At 34.9% G+C, this 10,573-nt stretch overlaps 1 long non-coding RNA gene across 1 annotated transcript; it reads right to left on the reverse strand.

The window, feature by feature from the left end:
* Positions 1-2,204: 2,204 nt before the first annotated feature.
* On the reverse strand, positions 2,205-5,658 carry LOC120255748. Its single transcript, XR_005535094.1, has 6 exons — positions 4,987-5,658; positions 3,877-4,069; positions 3,608-3,691; positions 3,439-3,526; positions 2,466-2,527; positions 2,205-2,363 (listed from the first exon to the last, which is right to left on the reverse strand). It is a non-coding gene; the product is annotated as an uncharacterized LOC120255748 (long non-coding RNA).
* Positions 5,659-10,573: the final 4,915 nt, after the last annotated feature.

Raw genomic sequence — 10,573 nt, forward strand, 5'->3', positions numbered from 1 at the left:
AACAATCCCAACCATTGACTGTTAAAGAGTAAAACCCATGTGATTGGATTGTTGCGAGTCATATTCGAATACACCAATTCCCAATGATGTATTTATGACATATGCTCCCACTATTTCATAGTGTTCAACTAGCGCTCTTTATCAAAGTATATGTCATACAAATCCTTATGAACCTTTAACGCCCAATTAAAGATTTTCTGATTTGCGAATTATTTCAGTGTATAAGTACCAAACCCTTCTAGTGCTCTTCTCTTTATCCCACAAAGAGTAGAAGGTTTAACTTAATACACATGGACTATGATATTCAAAACTAATTATAATGCCATCACAAGATTTATATGAACATCAAAATAAATGGCTATTTAATAAGAATAAGAATGTATAATACAAATGAAATGCCCAAATACAAGTATCCCCATTGCCATTCAAGAGCATAATCCTAACACCTACAAGTGCTCAATCCTTCAAAACAACTAATGCGGGTGTTCCTACTTGTAATGGCATGGTAGTCCTCATTGTTGAACCTAATGTTTTGCTTAACCCAATGCAAGATTGCCATCAGCTCAAGACTCAAGTAAAACCAATGGTTCTTCATGATTTCTCCACACATTAAAAATATTTTAAACCTTAATCAACTTCAGCATCAACCCCTAAAATCCATCTTGCCTCATCCCGACTTACATTATTGCGAATTGAGGAAAAAAAATTACAAAAGAACCAAAATCATAACCTAAATAGCTTACTTTTTAGTATAATATAGAAACTTATGATATATACCGTGATACTAACATGTTAGAAAATGTTGTGGAACTATTAAAAAATGCCTATGGACAATAGGATAGCTAAATCAATTATGAGTCAGGAATAAATTAATTTGATTCTCTTATGAAGTGATGGATGAAAAGCTGAGAAAGACATTGAAGTGATGATTGAATGACTATAATGAATTCTTACACATTTAACAATAAAATTTTAAAATTATTCTTAACAATAAGCTACATGTCAATCAATATCGCAAAGCAGCATAAGATAGTATTCATATTAAGCGAATTGTGATACGGTAGGATTGAATGAAATTGAACTGATTTATGAAGTGATTTAACAATTAGTATTAATACAATAGGATTAATAATGTGCCATGTATACAAAAATATGATTAACAACGCGACACGGTGATGAAATGTGATAAAATGATAATTGCAATGATAAGATATTGGTTAGATTTTTTTACTTGATTGATTAGATATTTAATTAACTTTAATGTTTGGTCTTATCTAATGATTTTTTGTTTACTTTGTTTGTTTTATTACCTTAATGAAAAAAGTGGGTTTGCAACATAACATTGGCAAAGCCTCCCAATTTATTATATTTATTTACTTTTCAATAAACGCCCATGCAATTTCTTTATTCAAGTTCAATCTAACTAACATTTTCTGCCCTTTTTCTTTATGCCTTTGCCTTTTCTCCAATTTTTTAAATTCAATGATAATTTTTTTTATTTTCTAATTGTTTTTGTTAGAATTAAGCTTATATGATTAAGTAAAAGTTCTAATATGTCACTACAACAAAAAACGCAATTTCCGACATATTTTTGCGACACAATAAATTCAAAATGTGTTGCAAAATCGCAGATTCTAACAAAAATTTGTGACGCGTAGAGATGTGTCGCGTTTCGGATGTATGCAAATTTTTGCGATCTTTTTAAAAAATGTCTATAATTTGCGACTATAAAAATAAACGTCTGAAAATTTCGTCATGATTCGTAGATCTTACGAGACAATATTTGCGATTTAATTTTGCGTTGATGCTGCGACATTGTTTGCGACACGTTTTTGTGTGTCCATAAATTATGATACAAATGTGAGATTTCTTTGCAACAAAATTTCCTTTATACATTTTGATTGTCGCAAAACTTTTTGTCGCAGCTTGTGTTGCAACTATGTGACAATTTTTGCAACAAATCTTGCAATACATTTATATTGTCGCAAATTATGTTGCAACTTTTTGAAATATTTTGCGCCACATTTTTATTGTCGCAAATTCTGTCGCAAATTAATTATTCATAACAAAAAAACTGCAATACAGTTTTTTATTATTTGTCATAATTTTGAAACAATTTTTACAAACCTGTTTTAAAACCAAACTTACAATCATCAACAACAACTTTTATAATACATTGCAAAATAAACATTCCGATCTATAAGTTTTCAAAATAACAATCCAATATAAAATATAATAGTCAAAACATCTAATAGAACAAAATCCAATTCATTTTACATTGAAGTAGAATGACAAGTTTGTATAGTCTTGTTGTCCATCTTGAAACATAAACATGGCAATATCAAGTGATCATCATGGCTCAACTGCAATACATTGAGCAAATAGGTCAGGAAATTGTGTGATTTTATGCAAGGAATTGAGTTTTGGGTCTTCAAATGAAGAGTTTTAGTGAGATAAGAATATACCATCAGAACCCTCCTTGAAAAATGACTAGGCCTTGGATAAGTGTCTCAGCTGCGTTCAAGTCCTGAAACACAGCACAAATTTAAATTAGGTTCTTCCCATTTGTATGAATTAGCTGTAAACTTTTGGGATGATAACAAAGACAACTACAACCAACAAAAGAAACGAGCAATCTTCGAGAACAAATAATTAATACTATTGAATAACACAGAGACAAAGTATCAACAACACAATGAGAAGCATCCATGTAGTACAGAGTTAAATGGCATTGCCATTATCAGTGGCAGTGGTTTTCTAACCTAGCTTACCTTACTACAGAGAAGATAAAACAAGGAACAGAGAAACTGAAATTATAAGATAACTCAACCCAACCCATGCGAGGAATTGTTTCTTTACCCTATCCCGCACTGGAGGACCTCATGGTTTTGCTCTATAAAAAGTGCATCCCTTTTGGGTCATCCTTAAATCAATTTACACCTTCCATCACAGAATAGGGTTCACCAAACTATCTCAATCTACTAGTAGGATCAAACTATTATATATTTTATTTTTATCTCTCTTTCTTTTGTTTGATTTGGGACTATGTAGTTCATTCAATGATTAAAACTGTCCCAATCTGCTAAAAGATATCAAACTCTAATATCATATGAAATGACCCAACCTAGCTCACACAAAGACTTGTCCGGTTTGACACATACTATACTGGGCGTCACAGTTAACCTTAAAAAGGTATCTTACTTGTTTAAGTTTAAATTGTACATATAAATATAGTATCTTTTTCCAATCATAATTGAGGTTGGGATATCACAACATAATAGGATCCATTAGAAAAACAAACATCAAACCAAAAATTATGACTATATATATTTATTATACTTAAGAGCTTGCTCAGTGGCAAATTTGCAGCTTTGCTTGATATGGTCATTAGTCAATTCCCTAATTCTTGTCTATCAAAATAAATGCCAACTAAGTAACCTGACAAAGTATACATTGGTTGAAGTGCAAGATAGCCTGAGACACCAAAAGAACCTAGGTGTGCTCGTAGTTTTTGTTCTGGTACTCCCTACAAGAAGCAAATAGTTTTTAACTAAAATAAGAATCTTGTGATTGTAATAAAGCCAAAATTAAAATAAGGGGTGTTTACCTTTTTAGACTAGAACCTGATGTGTTAAGCTTCAGCACTTTTGTGGTTCTGGATCATGTTGTCACGGTGAAGCTTGCCGAGTGCCTAAGGCCATGACGATAAACAGTACGTGTAAGAATTTTCATGATAATAGAGGATTAAGCAACATTAGAGTATGTAAAACTCTCTACTTGTCCAAGTAAAAACTTTCTATTGAATTTACAAAGACATGATCCTATAGTACAGTATCTCCCTGAATTAACAAATTACAGAATTAAATTAAAACACACCTTAGTATACACATGCACAGATTCTTATATGCAAACTTTGATTGGGAGCTTAGATATTCCCATGAAAACTGGTGCTATCATTTCTTTTCTCTATCTGCATATGAAGCCTCTTTACTAGTCCTTGCTGGTTTTTCCTTGGGCTGATTCAATGGGTTTTGATTCAATTAAATCTCTAGGAAAGTTAAACTCAGCCCTATTTAATAGAAAACTTTGTCAGACTTATAAGAATGCTAAAAAAAAAAAAATGTAGCCTGAAACAACCAAATGTTAATAGAACAAGGATCATAATGAAAATAGTTTCTATTGTAATTAAGAACTATATGATTATATGAAAGAGGAGAAACTTAAAAGGGCATAATCAAAGACAAATGGTGTGCAACAAGCAAATAGCACAAGATCTTAGCATTTTATGTATCCAACCAAAATAGAAAAGAAACCTACTGCTTAGCAAAAACTAAATCTAGTGAATGTTTTCTGCTTCAGTAGTTGTTCTATTACTCAAAATCATCAGATATATTAAGGAAGTGGGCACCATATTTTGCCTCCCTTCCAGTGCTTCCCATAATGAATTCTGCACACAATAATTTCAAACAAGATGGAAGGACAAAGGGGCATAGTTGTATGAGGAAATACTTAAATGGTATCCTTAAAATATCTGTGCACACATGAACAAGAAGCAATAGTAACATCCATATAGAGAGAAACCATTAAAAAAAAAATCACATATTGTATATGCTTATGCTGATGTGAATTGGCTCCTCCTTTAAAATATCCTACACACTTCAGTATTAAACTTATGATAACAGATTAGGCAAATCCCAGTTTATGCCAAATTATTATTATTAATAATTATGATATGCCCATGTGACAACAGATTCAAGTGAGAAAGTACATAACTTTCTTTGGAAGCATTGCCTCTCTACAGTAGATTAACTTATTCCTAGAAGTAAACTCATTCACACATATAATAATGGTCAAAATGATCTCATGGGTAGGATTAGGAAAAGAACATAAAATTGTTTGAATTGGGAAAGCTAATACAACTGCGACCATTTCTTCTTGATCAATGGGGAATTTTTTTAAACAATATAATAAATAACAGTTACTTACAACATAAACACCTTCGAACTTCTTGATCAATGGGGAATTTTCATCTGCGACCATTTCTTGTAAAAATCATCAGTTAGATTACACCCAGAGAAAAAAATCATGAATCACATTTCACATCAAACATCCCAACAAAGGTTCAATAGAAAAAAAAACATAATTCATATCCAAAAACAAAAAGCTCACTGCCCGCATTGTCAATGATCCTAATACAACTGAAAATTTTCACACGAACCATTATGCTAACAAGTAACAAATAAATTTTAGTGGGTTCAACACAACAAGATGAGAAAAACCAAAACTTTGGAATCATGAGAAACCTTAAAAAATAAAAAAATCAACTAAAAATAAAAAAGTTAGAATTCCAAGGATTGTGAATCAGAGGAAATGGTGGGCAGTGTCAGTGATAGCAGGGTGTTTTGCTGTTTGCCAAAAAACAAAGGAGAAAGCCACGACATGCCACAGGAGATGATCGGAGAAGCAACAATAAATGTCTGGTCCCTGTTTGAGTAGATAGTGAAACATTAAAATGCTAAACTTTCTTTTCTTTGTTGATATCTTCAAAAACAACAATGAGATGAGAGCAACAATAAAAGCTTGGTTCATGTTTGAGTAAATAGTCACACTAAACACATACCCACAGCCACATTTGTCTCTGATCGAGTTCCTGTTGCTCATCTGAATTAAATAATTAATTAACTATTAATGATTAATTAATTAAAATTAATAAGAAGAAGAAAAGAAACTGAAAATGGGAATTGAAAATTGAAGAGTTCATACTTGGGCAATTATAGTTTTCTCCAAGGAAAATGGTGCATGACCTCTCAAGGTAGCTATCTTCGATCTTAAAATCACAAACCTTTTAGTTATACTTTCACCCCTGAATACTTCCCATTTTTGCTAATGATCATCAGCTGCAAAAAGATTTCCAAAAATAAATGAATAAACCAATCAAGAGAGTAATTTATAGAAAAAAATGAAAAGGCTTTTACTTATTAGATATATCATTTGCCCATTAAATTTCTGTAACTAATGACTAACTCTACAAATGAATTGTATGTAAATAAAAAAAATAAATAAATAAATAAAAAACTCTACAAATGACTTTCATTTTGTTTATCAATTTTTTTTTTGAATTTTTTTTTAAATTTTGAAACATTGTTAACTCCAAACAAATTGATTATGAACAATAAACAACGGGAAGCAACACATCATATAAAGAAGAGGATTTGAAGATAAATCTAGCCCATCAACATGATGCTGACTAAATACGGGCATGCCAACCTGAAGAGACAATAAGTTAAATCATAAAAAATATTTAAACAACATATAGCAAAACAAAGCTTACTCTAGCTATAGGGCTCCTTTGCATGCTCTTCATTATTTTCTAATATTTATAGGAGAAAAAATTGGAACAGAGCCAAGGGATTAAAACTTACCTTGATAAACCAAATGATACTCATTTCTAATACATGCATAACATAAATGGCAACAAAAACAAGCAGCTCTATTTAACTGCTTGAAGATGGAACTGGAGATCACACCTGCATGTGGGCTTCAGCCTTTTCACTTGTCTCGAAGGCCTTCTGCTGATTTCGGAGCTGCTCCTCACGTGTTCTTTCAAAGGTATCATAGTCTTCCTTATAAGCAATCAGTTTTTGATTATGTAAATGGAGTATATCTGTAACTACCTGAAAAGACATTAGTAAGGCCATTACAGAAACTTCTGAAGAATCTTCTAAAATTATGTTCCCAATGTATTATGAGTTTGTTGTGCCTATTTTGAAGAAGATATGTGGTACATTCCATATTTAGTAACTCCCTAGCATGAGAAACAACAATGAACATCTTTAGCCATTTCACTAGGTAGGACTCCAGCCATAACGCAGCATGAAGATCAAGATGCTTCTATAATAAAGCAAGGATTTTCATTCAGTCAACCAATAGAAGAGTTTACAATATAACACAATCAAAGTTACCGTAGGCTCATCAAGAAGTAGCAAGTCAGGCTCGACAAATAAAGCACGTGCTAGAGCTATTCGCATACGCCATCCTCCAGAAAAAGATTTAGTAGGCTTTTTCTACATTTCTGGACTGAAACTAAGACCCTGGAAAGTTGACAGCAATTGCATGGATTACTAATACAAAATAGAACTACTCTGAAGAAAAAAACAAAAGAAGATGTGTAGTAGAATGTCCTAAAAATGGTGCTTCCATATACATGAAGTTCACGTATTACTGTTTGCAATAATAATATGTTTAGACAAATACATCCTTGTGCCCATCTATCTTAGGTCACAGCTACATATGGAAATAAATAAAATGCACATGAACTAGACTAGATTTGAGATTTTAAGGTGAGCTAATTAGATGATAGGAAAGAGACTCAAAGAGACTGGAAGCAAAGAACTAGAAAATCACAAAATAGAATCATGAAACAGATGATAAAAAATCAGATGGCTGAAATCAAAGTGAGGCCAAGGAAACAAGAGCAAACCCGATTGGTTGTTTTTCAGCAATCACATCAGTTCCTTTAGATGATTAACACAAAGGATGATTGTAAAGTGAATGAAAAGTAGTCAATTAACACTTTAATAACACTTTAATCACATCAGTTCCAACAACTCAACCTTTTTCTTTACAGGTACACCATCGTCCATCCTATCAAACATCCGCAGCGGTGTCGCTAGGCTCCGCACGGCTTCCTTAGGCTTCACCAGCCCATGCTTTCCAAACTTCTCTGAGATTTTGCTGCAAACCTACATTTCCAAACAACCAAAACAAAACTAAACCTCCAATTATTGGATTTCTGTTACAAAAAACCTCTGATTCTAGAATTTCTAAAGCCCTAATACAAAATTTAAAGAAACAAAGCAAAGCAAAAAAAAGTTTCAATATGAAATCAAAAACAAGAATCCTGAAAATCAAGAATCAAAATCCAAGATGGTTAGGGATATACCAATCGGTCTTCTTCGTAGTCTTCAACGTAGCCAAAATCAACAAGGAGGTCACTGACGGCCTCAAAAGCGCCATCGCCGTCGACGCCTAAGTCAAAATCGTTGTTAGCGAGGACGTTAATAATGTAGTCGATGATGGGCTTTGTGGAGGGACTTGCGCGACCAATCGTGGATCCAGAGCTGTGGGCCTTGGAGGAGAAACTGGCATAGTCGAAGTCCGGCGACAGGAAGGTGGAGAAAATGGGATTGGAGGCGAAGGAGTCGAGAGGGAAGGAGGATGAGATCGGAAGAATTGGGGCTGGTCTTTGAAGGCGGCGAGCTTCTGAATAAGAGAAGAAAAGGGAGGATCCGTGGAGACGCCATTGATGGAGAGCTTCAGATCTCCAAGCACGAGACTGAGAGTGGAGGGCGGAGAGTGGCGAAGCGAGATCGAATAGGAGGAAGACAATTGATGGAGAGCTTCAGATCTCCAAGCACGAGACTGAGAGTGGAGGGCAGAGAGTGGCGAAGCGAGATCGAATAGGAGGAAGACAAGGATGTTGAAGAAACTTGGTATGAGATTGAGAAGGTGAAGATTATATAATATCTTTTTATTATATTATTAATTTAATTTAAGTGGAAATTACTAAGCACTTTTAAGTTTGTAAAATTACAGCAATAGATTAGTTTTCTGATAAAACCACTCGCTTTTAAAAGTCATGTTTTTCAAACCCCAAACCCTACGTAGCGGATGTGAGCGGAGTGAGTTTTCAAATTTTTTGACTGAAAATGCTTGCGTGGGTGAGTCGTAGCTATGACCATCTCAGCGTTGAGAGGAAGTGGGCGGTTTTTCAGTAGGGAGTAACCAGAGGCAATTTATTGGGCAGTTTAATTGCTTTTTTCTCGACTCACGTCTTGACTTTTCCGTTCGAAGTCGTCTCCGAGTTATCTCTGCCGTGAGCCTCTGTAATTGGCATTTCAGTCGACTTTTCACTTTCACCGGTATCTCGAAGGAGAAGTCCCCACGCAACTAGTTGGCATTTTCATCGGGTTGCGATCTAAGGTATTGAGTATGGTTTTATGTTAAGCGTTACATTCTGAAAGAAAGATTTTTCGGTTTTGTTTTGTGCTCCTATTTTTGTTGGAAGATATTGAAGTGCATGAGGGATTTCTAATTTTGGGGTTTTGTTAGTGCTGGGGAGATTTCTCGGCTAGGGGTTTTTTGTTTTGTTTGCATTTTCATATGTATACACTATCGAAATAGTTTTTCGATTGTTATGATTTGTGTAATATTTATAATGTACATTTCCCGTTTCGTTTGATATGGTTGCGAGTTTTACTAATGAGGTTGACGTTTAAGAAATGAGATGTTCTGATTTAACATTTGTTGTCTCTGTTTAAATATTCTCGATCTACATTTTAACAAAATGGGTCTCTGTTTAACATTTTATATCTACATTTAATAGCGAGAGTTCTAGTTTAAAACCTTATATTCAAAGCTAAACTTTTTATCAATCTGCATGTTGAATGTGTTGTTATTATCGCGGAGCTTGTGATTATGGCGGTCGACCCTAGTTAATGGGCGTTGCTATTTGACACGGTTGTGAGAGACCTTAAATTTGAATTGAAAGTTAACATGACCCGACATTTGGGAGATTATTCGAAGGACACCGTTTCGCGTTAAAGTTTGGAAGCCGTATACGAGAGGGCCCTTCTTGATTCTCTTTTTTGTAAAGATGCGATGGTGCACCAATAAATTCGAGGATCGGGGAAGCTGCGAGTTTGAGACCTCGAGATGTGGCCCTCGTTCTTGAGTACTGCGTTGCGATGGCGGCAGCGGTGGTCTTCGAAGAAGAAAAACCAGGTCGGCGTTCGAAGGGCGGTATCTATCGAACCTACGAGAGACAGAGACTCCGTCAAGAGCACTCTGGTGCAACTTGTTCGACAGGAGGGGAGAAGAAGATAATTTTGTCGAAACTCGATGGTGTGCCTCATGGGGACGATCCTCTTCCCAAATACATCGTGCTTTCGGTTCGAGCTGGATGCGTTGATTCGTCGATGATCTACCGGCCGTGGGGCGTCTGGCGTGAGGCGCGGCGACGCGCAAGTGGCTTATGGAGGATATTCCTGGCGACGCCATGGGGTGCGAGATAGATCTGTGGGAAGAAGAGACCACGAGGGTACGTTAAGGGTTGCTCGAGTCGCATAACGTCCGGTTTTCTGGTGGCGGAGCAGGGAAGAAAAGTCCGTTTCAGAGAGATCCCAGAGATCTTTGTGCTACGGTGAAAGTACTAGGAAGCAAGCGACGGTGAAAAGCGAGCTTATCGTCGCTCGATGGAAAAGAGGTAATAAATCATGGACGATGTTTAACATAAGTCTTTAATGTTTAAACATTTTATTTAGCGTTAACTTTAGTATTTCTGCGTTTAACTATTATTAATCACTGGGTTTAAATATTTTGTTCTCCGTTTAATTATATTCTATAACGTTTAAATATATAAACACTCTGTTTAAATATAGTTTTTATAGTTTAAAATAGAATGATCTCATTGAAATTGTTTGGTTTACATATGTTAGTTTCACGAGATGGTTCGGCGAATCTTTGAAGAAAGAAATATTTGTTGAGGGCTGACCCAAGCGGATGGATGCCGTTG

This window comes from Dioscorea cayenensis, unplaced genomic scaffold, assembly GCF_009730915.1.
Source record: "Dioscorea cayenensis subsp. rotundata cultivar TDr96_F1 unplaced genomic scaffold, TDr96_F1_v2_PseudoChromosome.rev07_lg8_w22 25.fasta BLBR01001182.1, whole genome shotgun sequence".
Taxonomy (NCBI): domain Eukaryota; kingdom Viridiplantae; phylum Streptophyta; class Magnoliopsida; order Dioscoreales; family Dioscoreaceae; genus Dioscorea; species Dioscorea cayenensis.